The 17561-nt window shown below is 45.7% G+C and overlaps 1 long non-coding RNA gene and 1 other non-coding gene across 3 annotated transcripts in view; one reads left to right on the top strand and one right to left on the bottom strand.

Annotated features, from left to right (window-relative positions):
- LOC132005773 (uncharacterized) overlaps window positions 1-17561 on the bottom strand; it is a 37909-nt gene that overhangs the window by 17681 nt on the left and 2667 nt on the right. For both annotated transcript variants that reach the window (XR_009400910.1, XR_009400909.1), the window contains exon 2: window positions 9759-9853. This is a non-coding gene — a long non-coding RNA (uncharacterized LOC132005773). The remainder of the gene's footprint in view (window positions 1-9758; window positions 9854-17561) is intronic.
- Window positions 5072-5144, top strand: TRNAR-CCU (transfer RNA arginine (anticodon CCU)). Its single transcript has one exon. It is a non-coding gene; the product is annotated as a tRNA-Arg (tRNA).

The raw sequence follows: 17561 nt of genomic DNA, 5'->3' as shown, positions 1-17561 counted from the left end.
TTGAGTTCAAGCCCCATAATGGGTGTCGAGATTACTTAAAAAAAAAAAAAAAATTACTTATTTGAGAGAGAGAGAGACCACAAGCAGGGCTGGGACAGAGGGAGAAGCAGACACCCAACTGGGCGGGAGACCAAGGTGGGACTTGATCCCAGGACCCAAGACCATGACCTGAGCCAAAGGCAGTACACGTGGGATATAACATAAGGAATTGCCAGCTTGGTGTAATATTGTTATGTAGGCAATTGAGAGGGTACAAAGAGAACTCTAAGAGGTTCTTAAACATCAGCCGAATAGCCTGGAGGACCCCCTTGTTAAAACACAGACTGCTGGGCCTTTGTCTGAATCTCTGATGGGGCTGGGCGGTGAGGGCCTGAAATTGAGTGTCTCACAAGTCTCGGGGGGTGGGGGCTGCTGACCCGGCTTGCTGGTCGGGCGTGGGGACCACGCTCTGACAGCCCCAGCCCCAGGAGACCATAGAAGTAGCAGCAGCAGCAAGCAGCTAGCGCCCCCTAGGGATGGGAGGGAGGGACAGAGATGCTAAAGAGCGGGTCCCCTCGGGCTGGTGCTGATGTTTGTGATAAACTTGATCTTGCAAACTACAGACTGAATTGGGGTGCTGGCACAGGAGGAAGCGTGGCTGGGGAAACACGCTCAGGAACAGCAGGCAATTTCCTTCTGCGTATAGGGTGTCCCACCATCCCGGGAAAGGGGTTCCCAGGGGGCGGGCGTGCAGAACTTTGAGCGCTGAAGCTGGGAGAAATCCTGAGCCAAGCGGAACGAGTTAATCACCCGACTTCTGCAGTCTAGCAAACCCTACTGCCAGGATCTCACAGAGAGCCATCTGGCAAAGCAGGAATGTGGTTTCCCAGCTCGGCATCACAACGCAGAGCAGAGGAGGATGGGTTTGGAGCTGAGGGAGAAGAGCTGCATCACTGATACTCACTTCTCATGGTATTTGGGCCTCAGCAGTCCATCCCCGAGGCTCCGTCAAGGGCACTTTATACATAGGTAAAACCTATCATTTCAGACTCTAGCTAAAAACCTTTCAATAGCAGCCCATGACTTTGTGATTTATATATATATATATGATTTTATTTATTTATTTGACAGATCACAAGTAGGCAGAGAGGCAGAGAGAGGGAAGGAAGCAGGCTCTCCACGGAGCAGAGATCCCAATGCGGGGCTTGATCCCAGGACCCTGGGATCATGACCTGAGCTGAAGGCAGAGGCTTTAACCCACTGAGCCACCCAGGTGCCCCGAGAAGTATATGTTTGGTCTCTGTCTCCCTTCCTGGCACAGAGTCCCTAAAACCCTTGGATTTCCTTAAGCGGTAAGAGTGATAAAATGGTAGGAATGTCTTTGGTTATTCAAAACAAGCCCCCTTCAACCACACCTTCCTTCAGTTAATTCAGTGACTTTTAGAAACCCCCTGGGATGGGGACTGTTTGCTAGAGAACCAACTTCCCAGAACTCTCAGCCTCGCTCCTACTGACCTCCAAGAAGAGAAGAGAGGCTAGAAGTTGTGTTAATCCCCAAAGATCAATGATTTAAAGATTCATTTATTTATTTTAGAGAGACAGAGAGAGAGCAGGGGGACAGGGCAGAAGGAGAGAGAGTCTTAAAAAGACTCCAAGCTGAACAAGGAGCCCAATGAGGGACTCCATCTCATGACCCTGAGATCATGACCTGAGCCAAAACCAAGAGTTGGTTGGGGGCGCCTGGGTGGCTCAGTGGGTTAAAGACTCTGCCTTCGGCTTGAGTCATGATCCCAGTGTCCTGGGATCAAGCCCCACATCAGGCTTTCTGCTTAGTGGGGAGCCTGCTTCCTCCTCTCTGCCTACTTGTGATCTCTGTCTGTCAAATAAATAAATAAATTCTTAAAAAAACAACAACAACAACAACGAAGAGTTGGATGCCTAACTGACTGAGCCACCCAGGTGCCCTGAATTCCAGCTTTTTAATGCAACATAAAAGGCTCTTTGAAATTATTTTTTTTAAATCAAAAGAAACCAAAACAAAAGACAAAGTTATTTGCACTTACAGCCTAGTCCCCTTTCCTGAACTTTCTGTCCCAGAAATATATAAATCTTCATTTCCTAAAGCAAATCATATTCCCAAGGTGTAATGCTTCGAATAGACTATTCCCACATCTGGGTTAAGAACACATAAACCCCCTTTTTAGAAAAAAAATCGGATCAGAAGATGTGCTTCCCCTTTAAGAATGGAAGTTAGTTTTCAATCGATGAAGGGTTAGCTGGATTTGAAGGCCAGAGAAAATCTCAAAGCAAATGTATTTTTGAATTCCACAGTTATTTACTGTTCCCGAGCTTCTAACACCCAAGGAGAAAAAAGAGAAGAAGGCTCCCAGTGCTAATGAAACGTGCTAGTTTTTCTTTCCTGTTAAAGATATTTATACCTGAAGTCTTTTCAAGGCTCCAAACACTTTCAAATGAATTCCATAGATGAAAAGCAATAGTTGGTTTGGAAAATCAGAGATGGTTTATAAAAGCCTATCTGATGACATAAAAGATTCAACAGCAGTTTACTAAGCTCATTGTTCCTTTTTTAGGAGTCTCTCCACCTGAGATGGGGCTCGAACTTACAACCCCAAGATCAAGAGTTGCATGCTTTTCTCACTGAGCTAGCCAGGTGCCTCTACTAAGCTTGTTCTTAAACTCAAAGGGTAGGAATTAGACTCTTTGTATGTTTATGCGGTTAAGAGTGGTTTTGCTTTTCTTCTCTCTTTCTACAGCAATACTTTATTATTTTTTTTTAAACAAGTGATTTCTGACCAGTCCTGTTTGGTTTTTCTCCAACATAAATCCATTGTGAGGATTTTCAAGGCAAACTCGAGGTTCCTTATGGGGTCCCACAGGATTTGGAACCTTCGTCCATTGCACAAGATTATAACAGCATGACTGTCTTCCCACTATGCCGATCCTCCTTTGAGGCTGTAACTGCGGGTTTTGGTCTCCACCTCGAGCAAGTTGTGGTTACCTGAGTCTCAGCGGACTGGAAGGTAGAGTGCAGGGGGTATGAGTGGGCACCCTGCCCAGCAGTGCCCAACCTGTGGCCTGGTGCAAGGATCCAACTGCCCTGGGCCTGTCTTCCTTTCCCACAGAACAGGGAGGGTAATGACTCCTATCTCATCCCTTACGGTGACAATTTCATGAGATGATGCGTATTAGGTCCAGAGCATATGGTTCAAGACTTTTTTAAAGATTTCATTTATTTGAGAGAGAGAGAGAGAGAGAGAGAGCACAAGCAGGGCAGAGAAGCAGAGGGAGGGGGAGAAGCAGACTCCCCGCTGAGCAGGGAGCCCAGTGCAGGACTCGATACCCGGACCCTGGGATCATGACCTGAGTCGAAGGCAGACACTTAACCCACGTGCCACAGAGCTTGAGACTTTAGATAGAATTTAAATGTTCACTGTTGGAGCTATTTTCTTTGAAATATGGTCAACAGCACTCACGTCATACTTTTAAGAGCTGAAACCAGTAATATGTTCAGTGATTAACAGAGATCTGGCCTACAGCAAGCTCTTGCTTGGTAAATCCCTCACTTCAGACTCCTTCTGTCTCCTAGCTGCTCTGGAGCATCTCAGTCTCCCCCTCCAGAATGCACCCTGCTGACCAGCTAGCTTGGCTGCTTCTCATATCTCCCCCGGGGCGGGATATTTCTCCAAAAGAAAGACCCAGGTAAGAGCCGCTCAGACACACCACCCTCCATCTCTCTGACTCTTGCTGTGACGAGTCTGGGTCTTGGGGTCACACCACATGGGAAAGAGCTAATTAAGTGGGGTCAAGTGCTGGCCTCAGGTTTTATAACAGCAAATGTTGCTCAAAGGAGCAGCAAGGCAGAGTCGCCCCTCTGGGTTTCCAGCCAACTCCCCAGGGCAGTGAGCAGGTGGCCGCAAGGCTGCATGACAGCAGGGCTCTGCCCCTGCAGTGCAGCAGGTACCACACTGTGGCCGTGGTTCGGCTGGTGCCTTTGGAGGTGGCCTAGAACGACAGTTGGTGGATGTCACCTTGCTACAGATGCATTTAAGCCTGTGTATTAATTTTCTGGGGCTGTTGTAACAAAGGACCATAGCCTGGGAGGCTTACACAACAGAAACGTGTTGCCTCACAGTTCTGGAAGCTACAGGCTCCAAATTGAGGTGCCCCGAGGGCTACTTCCTTCTGAGGGCTGAGAGGGAAGGATCTGTTCCAGAATCTTCTACCTGCCTCTTCACACCCTCTTCCTTCCAGCATGCCTGCATTCAAATCTCTTCATTTTATAAGGACACCAGCCTTATGGGGTTCAGGCCGCCCAAATGACCTCATTCTAATGTGATAGCTCTGTAAAGACCTCCCTTTCACATGCTGAGGTACTGGGGGGCTGGACTGGGTGGGGAGAAGGTCCCATTCATCCCTCACAGCCTGCTCGGCCATTCACGGTTATGAGAGACGTCGGTCATCCCGTCATTGAGAGTGCTAGGGAGTATGTCTTGTCAAGACAAGGGCTGGTCGGAGCTGTCACTGTGTAAACACTGAGGAGCAGACCCACAATACAACAGCCAGACAACCTCCTCTGAACTATGGGTGAGGTCCAGGTTCCACCCCTTGAGGCACTTTTGTTGTATGAAAGGTTCCCTAGAAACCGATGAAACCCTAAGGTAGCCATAGGTCTGCCAATCTCCTCACCCTCGGGAGGCAGCAACCCCCATACCAGGGGTCACAGGGTCAGAAAACTCCAAGGCTACAGAGCCAACTGGATTCATAGAACTCGAGCCTCCTTAGTGTTCTGTCCAATGTGCATGTTGACTTTGGCTCATCTTACTGAAGTGAAAGCCATTCTAACACCTGTTATGCTAATTCGAATTCCCTCTATGTTGCCTGGAGAGAGAGCTCATTAAAACCTGGTAATAGCCACCTCTGGAGTGTGGCCCTGTGATTAGGGCCCATGTGCAGTGTAGATCCAAACACAACACCCACATAGCCATCACTCGATCCCAGGTGGCTTTTTTTTTCTTCAGATTTTTAATAATCATCTTGGCAATACAAAATTAAAAAAAAAATATATAGGGGCACCTGGCTGCCTCAGTTGGAAGAGCGTGTGACTCCTGATCTCAGGGTTGTGGGTTCAAGCCCCACGTTGGGTATGGAGATTACTTCTAAATAAAATCTTTTAAAAATATATAATAAAAATGAATAAAATAGAATAATAAATGTATCTGCATAGGGTTTATAATGAAAACAATTCCCCTCCCCACCCCACCCCACCCTCACCCTGCCCATCCTCAACCCCAGCTCTGCACATCAGAATCTGTGGAAGTATCTTAAAGTCAATACAGACAATAACGACAACTTTCAACAGCAAAGCTCTCTCTTCCTGGACACTACAGAGCCTGAATTTTAACCAGTAGGGGGGAAAAGGAGGTGTCAGTGAAGCCTTTTTTTCTTTTTTAAGATTTTTTTTATTCATTTATTTGACAGAGAGAGATCACAAGTAGGCAGAGAGGCAGGCAGAGAGAGAGAGAGAGGGAAGCAGGCTCCCTGCTGAGCAGAGAGCCTGATGCAGGACTCGATCCCAGGACTCTCAGATCATGACCTGAGCCAAAGGCAGAGGCTTAACCCACTAAGCCACCCAGGCGCCCTGCCTTTTTCTCTGAGTAAAATGAACTGCACGTGCAGTCTCAGAGGGGACATGATACAGCAGAATCAAGGAGTAGATGGAAATCCAATATGGCAGCCTGTGGTTCTTAAAACTGAGATGCTTCTCGCGTGCCATTAAATTCAGCATTTTCAAGGCATAAGTCAGTGGTTTTCAGCACATTCTCAACGTGTTGTGTCCATGACCAGAATATTTTCATCACCCCAAAAAGAAACCCCATCCCCATGAGCCGTGACTCCGCATTCCCCTCTTCCCTCAACCGTGGCAGCCACAAATCCACTTTCTGTCTCTACCGATCTGCCTCATGTAAATAGGGTGATAACAGTATTTGTCCTTGTATATCTAATTTATTTTTCTTTTTTAATATTTAAAAAATTTTTTTTTTACTTTTGTTTATTTGACAGAGAGAGAGAGATCATAGGTAGGCAGAGAGACAGGCAGAGAGGAGGAAGCAAGCTCCCTGCTGAGCAGAGAGCTTGATGTGGGGCTCAATCCCAGGACCCCGAGACCATGACCTGAGCCGAAGGCAGAGGCTCAACCCACTGAGCCACCCAGGCGCCCCTGTATGTCTAATTTCGTTCAGCAAGCGTAGTTTTGTCCAGATTCAGCCACCTGATGACCTGTCTCAGAACTTCATTCTTTTTTGTGGCTGAATATTTCATTTCATACCACATTTTGTTTATCCATTCATCAGTTGAACATTTGGGTTGTTTTCACTTTCTTTTTTTAGAGAGAGAGCAGAGGCGGAAGGGGCAGAGGGAGAGAGAGAATCTTATGCTGGACGTGGAGCCTGACATGGAGCTCGATCTCATGACCCTGAGATCATGAGCTGAGCCGAGATCAAGCATTGGACGTTTTACTGACTGAGCCACCCAGGCGCCCGTTTCCACCTTCTGACCACTACAAGGAGCTGCTGTGAACGTTCGTGTACAGGTTCTTGTGTGAACATCTGTTCAGTTCTCTTGGGCGTTTCCTTCACAATGGAATTGCTGAGTGAAGTGGCGACCGTGTGTTTAACTTGCTGAGGGACCAGTGTGTGGCTCGAGAGCAGCGCTGAAGACAGGAGAGCAGCAGCTTGTATTATTAGTTGACTGTTGCTGGTTGCCACAACAGAACACCACAGATCGGGGGGCTTAGACAATAGAAATTTACTGTCCCACAGTTCTAGAGGCTGCAAGTCCAAGATCAAGGTGTCAGCGGGGCTGGTTTCTCTTGAGGCTTCAGAGTGGCTTCCCTGTGTCCTCACATGAACTTTTCTGGGTGTGTGTGTGTCCTTGGTGTCTCTTCCTCTTCTTTCAAGGACACCACCAGTCCCATGGGATTAAAACTCCACTCTCATGGCCTCATTTAACTTTAATGACCCCCCCAAAAAAGTTCCCATCTCCATATTTGGTCACATTGGGGGGTTAGTACATCCACACACAGATTTGGGGGGAGGGGGTGGACATGGTTCAATCTCTAACAAGGTGATAGGCAGGAGCTGAGAAGGGACCGGAACCAGGTCACAAGGGCCTTGAGTAAGATATGGTTGGGGACATTCTTCTTGACCTATCCACCCACTGAGGTCCCCAAGGAATTGGTTCCATGGAGCATTCCCTTTCTGTCCTTTACCTTCTAGGTAGGACTAAGCACTAAATGCGGCTCAACAGTGCATTTTTCAAGGTTGTCCAGGTAAGAGTAGACCCAGTGGGAACGAGCAGAGACAAATGGCCTGAAGAGTAAATGCCTGGGAAGGGTTATGCAGATTAGATACAAGGAACCTACCTCTTTAGGCTTCCTTCCTTCCGTGGGTCAGCTATTGAGGGCTACAGAACAGAATCTAAGCCTTTAACTCCTGCTTTCCACAGATCTGAAGGCCTACTGTGCCAGGGACTGTTCTAGGCCCCGGGCCCTCACAAGCTTTTGTTCTAGGCCCGTACCATCCAACATGGTAGCCACTGGCACAGCTGGCCAGTCTGAACTGAAATGTGCTAAAGTATAAAATACACACCACATGTCAAAGGCTTAATATAAACTATTTCATTAATAATTTTTATATTGGATGCATCTGAAATAGTATTTCATTATATTTGGTTAAATAAAAAGTATCTTATTAAAATTAAGACCATTTTTTTAACCTTTCTTTTTATGAGACTCCTAGAAATTTTGAAATTACATATGTGACTCACATTGGTGGTTCACACTCAATTTCTCTTGGACTGTGCTCTCCCAGACTAGGGTCCACCCAGAGACTATGTTTGATCTAGCTCATCCCAGTGGACAGAATCAAAGGACTGGGGGATGATATCTAGCTGATATCATCTAGCTGATGATATCTGTTTTAAAATGAGCTGTAGGGGCACCTACGTGGCTCAGTGGGATAAGCGTCTGGCTCTCGGTTTCAGCTCATGTTGTGATCTCATGGGTTGTGGGATCAAGCCCCGCATCGGGCCCCATGCTCAGTGCGAAGTCTGCTTGAGATTCTCTATCTCTGCCTCTCCCCCTGCTTGTGCTCTCTCTTTCTCTCTTTTTCTCTCTCTCTCAAATAAATAAGTAAAATATTTTTTTTAATGAACTGTATGGCCAGAAATAAATGGGAAAGGGAAGGAAAGAAAGATGAGATCTGCACCCAGCTGGGGAGAGTAGGAGGGATGCAAAGAGTCTCTAAAGCCTGAGAGCCAATTTCCAATTTGCCCTCTGTGTTGGCAAAATCACGGGCACCAAAAATGCCCATGTCCTAATCCCTGGAGCCTGTCAATGTATTATCTTTCCTGGCAAAAGGAACCTTGCAGATGCGATGAAGCATTAAGGATTTTGAGTTGAGAAGATTATCTTGGATTATCCAAGTAGATCCAATGTATGTACAGGGGTCCTTACAAGTGAAAGAAGGAAGCAGGAGGGTCAGAAGGGGATGCGGATGTAGTGCCTAGCTCTGAGGATGGAGGAAGGGACCATGAGCCGAGGAATACAGGTGGCCTCCAGAAGCTAGAAAAGGCAAGGAAATGGATTCTCCCCTCAAGTTTCCAGAAGGGGTGCAGCCCTGTGACCCTTGGTTTTAGCCCAGGGAGACGCAGTTCAGATTTCTGACTTTTCGAACCAGAAGATGATAAATGTGTGTTGTTGTAAGCCTCTTAGACTGTGGTGACTTATTCAAGGATAGTAGGGAAACCCCTAGTTTGGGTCTTCAATCTGCCTAGAGGGTCTTTGAACAAGTGACTTTCTTCTCTGCTAAGGCTGGGGGCAGAAAGATTGGTGGGGGGAGGGAATGGGTGGCATTCTCGTGGAGGGGAGTGACATATTTGTCTGTACTGGGCACCAGCAGAGATGGCATTATGAAAATTAGGATGAAACAAATAGCAAAATCTGGATGGCTGTCCAGCATCTCATTTACTTCTAAGAACAGCCCCATGATTTGGATGACTATTATTATCCCATGTTAGAGCTAGGGAAATCAAGGTCAGAGGGGTTGGGTAACTTGCCCTCAGTCAACCTTGGTTTGCAGACTGCTGAGAGGCACTCTTTGCTAATGGGAGAGATTTGACCAACAGCGTGGATCCATACGTTTCATTAATTCATTCACCCCATAGATAGCTGACGTTCAGGGTAGAGTGATGAACAGCTCAGGCCAGTTGAGTCTCCCCATGGGACTGGGGGTGGGGTGGGGATCAAGGCGCTGCTTTTGCAGCACTATGTGCTTCTAAGCCTCAGAGCCCATTGCCTTCCCATTTGTCATAACCAAATTCATCATAGTTCTCATCTTTGTTTTCCTTGGGAATTCCCCCAATACACTTCCCTTTATTGTCCTGGGTTCCCTCTCCATTCTCCATTGTTCTTTGCATTGTCTTTGGCCCTGCCCATCTCCTGCCTCCCTCCATCCTTCCCAAACTCTTCCACAGTGAGCCCTACAAACCACTCCCTGAATATTCTCTCCAACTTTTGCCCTAATGAAAACCAGATCCATCCCTGGATATAGCCCTACAATCCTAACTGAAGGTTCTTCACACTCCCGACTCACCAAACAACTCATGGTCTAGAGGATGAGAGGGGTGGTCAGCATATATGCCCCAGAAACAAATGAGCCCAAACCCCAGTGGTTCTCACATACATAAAAGCAGAGACTCACTCGTGTTCCCTCATCCAGTGTGGGGTGGCTGGGGTCTGCTCCATGCCTTCGTCCATGGACCCAGTGTCTTCATTCACAGGCAGCCTCTGAATCCCCTGGCAGATAGAAAAGACACACGGAATGCCATGAACCGGCTTTTGAAGTGTCCACTCAGAAAAGATGCATGTCACTTGCGTTCAAATTTCATGGGCTAAAGTGAGTCATATGGCCAAGCCAGCTATCAGCTGAGCTTCAGAAGAGGCCGCAAATATCATGAACAATGTGCTATCGTATTGGCACCCCAATGGTGTTTCCAGATATTATTAATCCTTCTCCACTCTTATTTTTTTAAGATTTTATTTATTTACTTGAGAGAAAGAGAGAAAGCACATGCATGTATGCATGAGCCAGGGGGGAGGGACAGAGGGAGAAGCAGACTTGCCACCAAGCAGGCAGCTGACCTGGGGCTTGATTCTAAGACTTTGAGATCATGACCTGAGCCAAAGTTAGATGCTTAAACAACTGAGCCACCCTGGGCCCCCATGCTCCTATTTTTTTTTTTTTTTTAATACTGCTTCCCCTTGACAGACCTCATGGAGTGATGTCTAAACCCTCTTGTCTTCCAGCTCTTCACGGTCTTCTAAGAAATCTGAGAGTCACACTTGGCTCTTCCTTCTCCTTCACCCCCTATCAGATCCTTTAGAATGTTCCCGAGATTCTCTGTCACTTCTCTCCATCCCCACCACAACTATCTTCCTCCAAGCCACCATCATTTCTTGCGTGAACAACTATCACAGCAGCTTGGTCTATGATTCATACATCATCTACCCAACAAACGGCAGAGTCAGTCACGCTGCCTAAATCCTTCCATAGTTTCCCACTGACCTTCTGGGAATGTCCAAAATCCTTACCTTTTCCTAGAAAGCTCTTCCCAGCAGGACCCCACCTGCTGCCTCAGGCCCTGCCACTGTCCTGGTCACTCCACAGTCCAGGACCTGGGCTTCTTCTGTGTCATATGCTGACACTTGAATGCTTCAGGAATTTCATAACACAGTTCTCTTTGCCTGGAACTCTCTCTACACACCCCTCTTCATCTCTCAGGTCTTAACTTCCTCACTGAGATCTTCAGATCCAGTATTCCTTCTCTGTAAGTGCTCCTGCAGCACCCCTACTGCCCCTGTGAGATACTCAACACTCCCTGTGGTGCTTGCTCAATGCCCCGCCTGCCCACCCAGACTGGAGCAGCATGAAGGCAGAGGCTGTCTGCGCCATTGCTACATAGCATTACTGTGCTCATACTCAGTAAATATTTTTTCAGTGACACAGTGAATTTGTCATACATAGAGACTGAGGGAAGGACATAATCAAGGTTAATAGATGCAATTAGCTATGAGGAAATTAGCCTCCTGACATAATCAAGGGAGGCAGAAGAGGCTAGGAGACCTGAGCTACGTCTGGATCCCTTAGTCCCAAACCCATCATACACCGCTCCCTTCCTGCATCTCCCTATGTTTCTAACCTCATAAAGTGTCTTCCTCCCACCCATTGAAAGAAATCTGGTTCCATGACGGAGGAAGCGCTTCTTTCTCTCTTCCCTCATCCTCACCCCTGCTGTTCTCACCTCTCCCCCAGTCCTTCCCAGTGCATCCCACAGGTCCTCCCAGCCAAGGCAGCTGGAAGAGTCCAGAGCCTCGCCAAGATGTTGCCTGTCCTCAGATTCTTTCCTGAGCAGAAGGACGTGAATGACACTCTGAAGAAAGGAACATCCTGATGCCTCCATGAGACACATCCCAGGCCTGGGCTTGTTAAATCGGGCTGCCTAACCAGGCGGGACTATGGGTGCGATGCAAACAGCTTTGGAAAGGCTTCCATGTCAAGACCTAGTTCCTCCTTCCAGGGCAAAGGCTGTGTCTGAGATTATAGCACGATAGACAATGTTAGTTTACCGTAACCAAGTACCACAGACCCAGCGGCTCAGACAACAACAGAAATGAACTTTCTCACAGCTCTGAAGCATCCAAGATGGACGCGTCCGCAGACTTGGTTTTTGCTGAGGCCTCTCTCCTTGGCTTGTAGATTGTTCACATTACTGGCTCAATTTCTGTTTTTCTGACCAAACCTCACTTGATGCACTTTGCCTTCTGGAGCCATAGGACTATATCCTGGCCAAATGGATAGGAGCAGAAGGAAGGTGGACGTCTTCAGGGTCATGCCCTTAAAAGGAAGCTAATGGCTCCATACTTCCAAGTTCTGGCTTCTCAGACGCTAGGATGTGAATGTGGTGGCAGGGGGATGGCTACAGCCATGCGAGTCAGGTTAATGCTCAGAGCAGAGCAAGATGAAAGGCGGGACCTATGATCTCTGGGTGTGGGGCCACCTACCGGATCTGGGACTTTTTTGTGAAATAAATGTCTCAGAGGCATTCTGTTCTGGGCTTTCTTTGTTATACCTCAGTCCAAACTCTAGTGTGGACAGCTCTAAAAATCAAAACTATAAATGCCCCCAAAACTTAAATAATATAATATAAATAACTCTCGAGTTTAAAAAATAAAACATTAAAGAAAGAAATCCTTATAACTGGATGGCAACAAAAGCATGACCAATAGCAATGTCTGAGGGGTAATTCTAGCTATCAACATTTTTATCAAAGAAGACTGAAAACAAGTGAAGAAAGGCTTAGCTTAAGAAATTATATATGAGGGGCGCCTGGGTGGCTCAGTGGGTTAAAACCTCTGATCTCAGGGTCTTGGGATCGAGCCCAGCATTGGGCTCTCTCTGCTCAGCGGGGAGCCTGCTTCCTCTTCTCTCTCTGCCTGTCTCTCTGCCTACTTGTGATCTCTCTCTCTGTCAAATAAATAAATAAAATCTTTTTTAAAAACCACAAATTTGGGGCGCCTGGGTGGCTCAGTGGGTTAAAGGCTCTGCCTTCGGCTCGGGTCATGGTCCCAGGGTCCTGGGATCGAGCCCCGCATGGGGCTCTCTGCTCAGCAGGGAGCCTGCTTCCCTTCCTCTCTCTCTGCCTGCCTCTCTGCCTACTTGTGATCTCTGTCTGTCAAGTAAATAAAATCTTTAAAAATAAATAAATAAATAAATAAATAAATAAATAAATAAAAACCACAAATTTTGGCTATTTGAAATGCTTCAGGCAAAACTGATGGAGAGATGCCAAATAAAAATGTAATTCTTAGTGAAAAGGAAGAAAGAACTATAGATATAAATATTTTTAGAATAATAAAATAAACATTCTAACTCTATTAACCAGTGCATTTTTTTAAAGAGAGAATGCACTATTGGGGGCAGGGAAGGGCAGAGAGAGAGAGAAAATCTTAAGCAGGCTTCACAGTCAGCGTGGAGCTCAATGCAGAGCTTGATTTCACAATCCTGGGATCATGACCTAAGCCAAAATCAAGACTCAGACACTTAACTGACTGAGACAGTCAGGCACCCCTAAACCAATACATTTTAAAATGTTGACAAGATGGATGGATTCCTATAAGAAGAGAAAATGCCAATACTGAAACAAGAAGAAACAGTAACTTTTGGATAGACCAACAACCATGAAAGAACTGGAAAATTTTTTTTAAAGATATTATTTATTTCAATCTCAAGTAGGTGGAGAGGCAGGCAGAGAGAAAGAGAGGAGGAGGAAGCAGGCTCCCCACTGAGCAGAGAGCCCAATGCGGGGCTCGATTCCAGGACCCTGAGATCATGACCTGCGCCGAAGGCAGAGGTTTAACCCACCGAGCCATCCAGGCACCCCAAGAACTGGAAATTTTAATTGAAAGAAGCCCCAGAATGTTTACCAGGAGGGTTCTACCAAACTTTCAAAGAACAAATAACACCTACCATATACAAATTATTACTGGGGCCTCGGGGAGGAAAGAAATTCATTTTGTGAAGTTGGTGGTATATCCTTGATTCCTCAACCAAATAAGGACAATCTGGGAAAAGAATATTAGAGGCCCATTTTACTTTCTAAATGCATATACAGGGGTGCCGGGTGGCTCAGTGGGTCAAAGCCTCTGCCCTTGGCTCAGGTCATGATCCTGGGGTCCTGGGATCGAGTCCCACGTCTGGCTCTCTGCTCAGCAGGGAGCCTTCTTCCTCCTCTCTCTCTCTGCCTGCCTCTCTGCCACTTGTGATCCGTCTGTCAAATAAATAAATAAAATCTTATAAAAAAAAGTGCAGGGACGCCTGGGTGGCTCAGTGGGTTAAAGCCTCTGCCTTCGGCTTGGGTCACGGTCTTAGGGTCCTGGGATCAAGCCCCACATCCAGCTCCCTGCTCAGCGGGGAGTCTGCTTCTCCCTTTCTCTGCCTGCCTCTCTGCCTACTTGTGATCTCTCTCTCTTTGTGTCAAGTAAATAAATAAAATCTTTTAAAAAATTTTTTAAAAAATAAATAAATGCATATACAATTCCTAGATAAGATATTAGATAAGCAAATACAAATAATGTACTGAAAATAAAATGGCATTGAGTAGGTTTTTTTTTTTAAGATTTTATTTATTTATTTGACAGAGAGAGATCACAAGTAGAGAGAGAGGCAGGCAGAGAGAGAGAGAGGGAAGCAGGCTCCCTGCTGAGCAGAGAGCCCGATGCGGGCCTCGATCCCAGGACCCTGAGATCATGACCTGAGCCAAAGGCAGCAGCTTAACCCACTGAGCCACCCAGGCTCCCAAGTAGGTTTTAGTAAACATTGGAAAGTTAACAATGTAATGCACTATATTATGGAATAAATGAGGAAACTCACATGGTTGCCTTCACAGACTAAAAAAAAAAAAAAAAAAATGATAGGGGCACCTGGGTGGCTCATTCGTTAAACATCTGCCTTCGGCACAGGTCATGATCCCAGAGTCCTGGGATCGAGCCCCAAATTGGGCAATCTGCTCAGCGGGAAGCCTGCTTCTTCCTCTCCCATTCCCCCTGCTTGTGTTCCCTCTCTTGCTGTCTCTCTCTCTCTGTGTCAAATAAATAAAATCTTTAAAAAAAAGAAAGAAAGAAAAGGAAGCAATACAAGCAAAAATCATAAGGAAAAACAACAAAGGATATTTCATAATGATGAAAGGAATAATTCACTGATATCATGTTAGTAGCATAAATCCTCATTCACCAACAACATAACTTCAAAATACATTAAGCAAAAACTGAGACAGCTAAATGGAGAAGTGGACATATCCTCACTAAAAGTGGGAGAGTTTATTATACCTTCCAGAAGGTAACAAATCAAACGGGAAAAAAAAGGTAAGGGTGTAGCAGATAAGATATAGAGAATTAATAAACCCGAATGGTCAGATCTCTGATCCCAACAATCAGAATGCACATCCTTTAAAAAATAGGGGGCGCGTGGGTGGCTCAATCAATAAGCGTCTGCCTTCAGCTCAGGTCATGATCTCAGGGTCCTGGGATCAAGTCCCGACATCTGGCTCTCTGCTCAGCGGGAAGCCTGCTTCTCCCTCTCCCACTTCTCCTGCTTGTGTTCCCTCTCTCTCTGTGTCTCCCTCTGTCAAATAAATAAATAAAATCTTTTAAAAAAATTTTTTTGGGGGGCGCCTGGGTGGCTCAGTGGTTTGGGCTGCTGCCTTCGGCTTGGGTCATGATCTCAGGGTCCTGGGATCGAGCCCCGCATCGGGCTCTCTGCTCCGCAGGAAGCCTGCTTCCCTCTCTCTCTCTCTCTCTCTGCCCCCCTCTCTGCCTACTTGTGATCTCTGTCTGTCAAATAAATAAATAAAATCTTAAAAAAAAAAAAACACCATTTAAAAAAAAATTTTTTTTTAAACCGCCATAGAGAAACTTCCAAAACAAAACAAAAAACCCACATACTAGGTCCAAAGGGAAATCTCAACACACTCCTAAGAATTTGTATCATTCAGAACATGTTCATTGAATAAAACCAGCAATCAACTACAAAAAGATGATCAAGGAAAAATCCAGGTACATAGATAATAAAAAATACATTTCTAAGTAATTTGGGGGTTAATCGACATTACATTTTTGGGGAACCGAATGACAAAGAATGGTACTGATGAGGGAGCAGGAGGCTGGCTGAGAACAAAGCAAAAGCTGGCACCTTGCACCCCCTGTCCACCCGCTCCCCTGGGTAATATGTGTGACATTCCTCAGGCACCCCTGGCTGCCCTAAAAGAAAAACAAATAGTTAACTTGCAGAGATCACCATCCTGCAGGACAGGAGTCTCCCTCGGTCTACAAATAATATCCTACTGATTTACAACAAAGAAGCTATCTTATCAATAGCCCAACTTCCAGAGATAAGTAACTCAGTTCCTCAAGCCCTAATGTCACCCTCCCCTCCATAAAACTGAAGGAGGCTGAGGCAGAAGGAAATGTAAATAAAGTTAAATTTCTTCCAAACCTAAAACTCACTGACAAGGATGTTTGATAGGAGGAATGTGATATTCCACCAGGAAACTCCCAATTGTCTTCACGTTAGTGCTTGTTAGAGGGAAAAACAGCTTTGGCTTTACAATAAATAGGGCTCCAGTATCCTGACAGTCTTCTTTACCGTGACAGCCCTTCTGAACACCCCCTTGTCCTCACCTACCCAACTCCCGTGTATATAATCAGCAACGACTCAGGATAGCAGGGCAGCAGCTCTTTCTGCCCACAGGTCCTGTCCTTGTGCTTTAATAAACCACCATTTTGTTGGGGAGAGTATGTGCTATGGTGAGTGCTGTGAAGTGTGTAAACCTGGCGATTCACAGACCTGTACCCTGGGGATAAAAATATATTAAATGTTTATAAAAAATTAAAAAAAAACACCATTTTGCACCAAAAATGTCTCAAGAATTCTTTCTTGGTTATTGGCTCCGGACCTCACCCCACCGAACCTCACCTATGTTCTAGAACTTCATCAGTACCACATATCAAAACCTGGAGGAGGCCTGGGTGGCTCTGCCTTCGAATCAGATCATGAGGGTCATGATCTCAGGGTCCTGGGATCAAGCCCCGCATCAGGCTCTCTGCTCAGCGGGGAGCTCGCTTCCCCCTCTCTCTCTGCTGTTTCTCTGCTTACTTGTGATTTCTCTCTCTGTCAAATAAATAAATAAAATCTTAAAAAAAAAAAAAAAAGACCTGGAGTACACAGAATAACTAAATGCGGGGGAGAAATGTGGAGAATGAATCAACAAAGCAGAAATAAATAAAATAAAATCCCTCCCCAAAAATAAGTAGGAGAGATCATCAGTAAACAAAATCTGGTTTGTTTGGTTTTATTAATATTCTATTTATTTATTTGACAGACAGAGATCACAAGTAGGCAGAGAGGCAGGCAGAGAGAGGAGGAAGCAGGCTCCCTGCTGAGCAGAGAGCAGAGAACCCACTGAGCCACCCAGGCGCCCCTGGTTTGTTTTTTTAACACTGATAGAACTATAAAATGTTGGACAACTTTGCAGAAAAAGAAGAGAAGGAACAAGTAAGTACCAGGAAAACCAAAGGAAATACAACTTCAGATGCAAATAAATCATAAAATATAACATGTATAAAGTATAAAAATAACATGCATAAATGAATCTGAAATCCTAGATAAAACAGAGATTGTTGTAGGCAAATATAAATCACAAAAATTTATTCCAGGAGAAAGTAATGAATCTGAATAAACCAATACCCACAGAAGAAGATGAAATGACAAAGAACTACCAGAAAGGTACCATGCGTGGATGACCTTTCAGTCAAATTCCACCAAATGCTCAAAGAGTAGATAACTCCACTGAACCACAACCATTCCAGATTGCAGAATAAGGTAAACGGTTCCCCCAAATCATAGAACAGGGCTAGCATTTCCCTACTGTCAAAACTGGGCAAGGACAGG

The sequence above is a fragment of the Mustela nigripes genome, chromosome 17 (genome assembly GCF_022355385.1).
Source record: "Mustela nigripes isolate SB6536 chromosome 17, MUSNIG.SB6536, whole genome shotgun sequence".
Lineage (NCBI taxonomy): Eukaryota > Metazoa > Chordata > Mammalia > Carnivora > Mustelidae > Mustela > Mustela nigripes.
This window is presented reverse-complemented; position numbering and strand designations above follow the sequence as displayed.